A 3,413-nucleotide genomic window follows, 5' to 3' on the forward strand; every position below is an offset into this window, starting at 1 on the left:
TACCCTCTAGTTCCATCCACGTAGTTGTAAATGGCAAGATTTCATTCTTTTTGATTGTTGAGTAATACTCCATTGTATATATATTCCACATCTTTTCTATCCATTCATCCATCGATGGACTTTTGGGTTCTTTCCATACTTCTTCTGTTATTGATAGTGCTGCTATAAACATTGGGATGCATGTGTCCCTTTGAAACAGCACGCCTGTATCCCTTGGATAAATACCTAGTAGTGCAATTGCTGTGTTGTGGGGTAGTTCTAATTTTAATTTTTTGAGGAATCTCCATACTGTTTTCCAGAGTGGCTGCTCCAGTTTGCGTTCCCACCAGCAGTGCAAACGAGATCCTCTTTCTCTGCATCCTCCTCTTTCCCTGCATCCTTACCAGCATCTAGTGTTGCCAGACTTGATTTTAGCCACTTTGACAGGTGTGTTCCTGCTACCTTTTGATCGGAGGGTCCTTGAGAAAGTTCTTAAGTTCTTGTACTGGTTTCTCAGCGATAAAATGGGGGACGACAGTAACTACCTTTCAAGGCTGAGAGGACCCAAGGACAGAATATGTTAGTGTTTGACTTCTACTAAGGGTTCAATAAACAGTTGCTGCTCATATAGCTCTCAGGGTTTTAATCACTGCCAGAGGCTTATGGATGTGGAGCTCACTGTCTCACAGAAGCCTCCTCCGTGTTCTCCGCGGCTGTGTTTGGAGGCATCGGAGCCCACCTTCTCTTCCTTCTCCACTCTGCCCACCAGGGTGTGGACTTCAGGCTCAGCTTCGGGGGGAACCTCTCCGCTCACTCCCGTTCACACCCATACTCACAGGTGAGAGGAAGCGCGAGAACCGGTGCCCAGGGCTCAATTGGCCACTGTCGTGTCACATGTCCATTCTTGACCAATCACTCTAACTGTGTGAGTGTGGGGCTCTGATTGGTTCAGGGCTGGGTCAGATGCTCCCTCTCAGAGCTAATGGCAGGGCGTGAACTGAAGAGGAAGGCGGGAGCCTGGAGAAGAGTGTCCCTCCCCCAGAAAGGACCGCTGGGGGCGGTCTAGTGGCTGCAGGGACGATCACAGTGGATCCCTGACGCCTGCAACCTGCCTGACTAGTAGTTAACTGTAACTGAACAAAGGAAGAAGTCAGACCGTTGGGAACAGGAACATGGAAAGGGGCAAGAAAGAACACTGTCAAGCAGAGTGCAGTGTCTTTGTCTTGTTGATTGCAATAATGCTTGTTAGTTCTTTACACACAGCTGTAGGTTCATCCCTAGTAAAAAAAAAAAATGTACCATTCCTTTTTTTAAAATAGTTTATTTATTTTTGAGACAGAGAGGGACAGAGCACGACTAGGGAAGGGGCAGAGAGAGAGAGGGAGACACAGAATCTGAAGCAAGCTCCAAGCTCTGAGCTGTCAGTACTGAACATGACGCAGGGCTCGATCCCACAAACCTTGAGATCATAACCTGAGCCAAAGTTGGACGCTCAACTGACTGAGCCACCCAGGTGCCCCAAAAAGGTACCATTCTGATAAGTGATGTTGACAATGGGGGAGGCTGTACATGTCGAGGGGGAAGAGAGGATATGGGCAATCTCTGCACCTTCCTCCCAATTTTGCTGTAAGCCTTTGTGGAATGAGAACAGTTTCTGAAACCAATGAAAAGCCCGGATGAAAAATGGCCCCAATTTACTGCAAGTCCAAATCGCTTGGCTCGGATGAGGGGGCCTGGCAGCGCCTGTTAAGAACAGCTGGGAGATGGATTTGGGTATGGGTTTATTAGCCACGCGTCGGGCTTGGACGGGTATCTTTGGGGACCAGGGGTCCTGGGCAGGGGACCGGGACCCTGGTGACTCATCCTGATGGCACACGCCGGCTGGGTTGGGGGGGAGGGGGGCTGGGGGTGGGTGGGATTTAACTGCTCAGCTGCGCCAGGCACCCAGCCAGCCCGGCGGAGCCTCCGCAGATCAGAAGCAACGACCTCAGTCCGCGGAGGCCCGGCTTGAATTCTCTTGCTGTCGGAGCCTCAGCCCCTCTGAGCCTCCCTGGGCGGAAGAGGCCCAGCAAAGTCATGGAGCCCAACAGTTGTCAGGAGACAGGAGACCGTGAGGCTTTCTGGGGTGAGGGGTGCCACCCCAGGACCCAGCAGAAGGGCGGCCTCCACCCAATGCACACGACCCCCTTGTGGCTCCTGCCCTCCATAAGCTCAAATCCTCCCGGGGCCGGGGGCGAGGGACCCCCAGAGCCTCCCTCCCAGGCCGTTAGCTCTTTGCTTGAGCTCTGACGCGATTTTGCTTTTTCCCTTGTTCGAGGGTTCATTCGTCCACTCATTCACTCATTCACTCTGCTTACAAAGACGGTATTTGCATCCTGGGTACCTGCTCTTGTACAAAGTTTAGCTACGAAAGGGCAGATAGAGGAATACGGAACACCCATGACCCAGAAACAAAGCCTTGGAACATTCTGATGTTTGACAGTGATGTTTTTGACCTTTCTATATGTACGGAGTCATGTAGACATCTGTGTGTCACTTGACATGATGAGACATTTTCTGGTTCCCAATTTGCATGTTTTTTTATTCAACAATGTCATGGAGAGGTGACTCAGCAACAATGACACAGATACACAGATACATTTTAATGTTTTGTGTTTTTTTTGAGAGAGAGAGAGAGACAGCGTGAGCAGGGGAGGTTCAGAGAGAGAGGGAGACACAGAATCGGAAGGCAGGCTCCAGGCTCTGAGTTAGCTGTCACTACAGAGCCCAACGTGGGGCTTGAACGCACGAACCGCGAGATCATGACCTGAGCTGATGCTCAACTGACTGCGCCACCCAGGCACCCCACGCAGAAACATTTTAAATAGATCGTTAGGGTCCGCAGTATTTGGTTGTATCAAAATGCCGTGTGGGCCATCCACGATGGCCTTGAAGGTTGCTGCGGGCTTTTGCTCTGATAACCACCCCTCCCGCCACACACTCGGCCATCCACACTCTCTCACCTCATCCGTATTGAGTCACACCCTGCCGAGGGCCTAGCTCAGTGCCGTGTATAGTAGGTTCTCTGCAGATGTTTGGGGAGCAACTCAAGTGAAGAGCTTTGTGTCTTCTTTTGGTTATCTCCTTAGAAAGCATTTCCTAGAACTAGAATTTGGGGATTGAAGGGAATAGACATTTTTATTTTAGTCACGGATTGCCAGATCGCTCCCAGAACGGTCCTGCCCACTTACAGGCCTACCCACCCGGTCAGACTTCTCCTCACCTCTGCCAAAGCTGGGTGTTTTCCTTTTTTTCAACCTGTGCCAATCCAGTAGATTGGCAGCTTTATCCTTTACCCTCAGCACTATTTATCAATTTAAGTTAAAATTATTTCTTTGCCTTCTTTCTTCTCATTAGCAGCTAGCTTAGGGCCTGAAGCAAGGTTAGGACTTAAT

The sequence above is a fragment of the Suricata suricatta genome, chromosome 1 (genome assembly GCF_006229205.1).
Source record: "Suricata suricatta isolate VVHF042 chromosome 1, meerkat_22Aug2017_6uvM2_HiC, whole genome shotgun sequence".
NCBI classification, from domain to species: Eukaryota; Metazoa; Chordata; class Mammalia; order Carnivora; family Herpestidae; genus Suricata; species Suricata suricatta.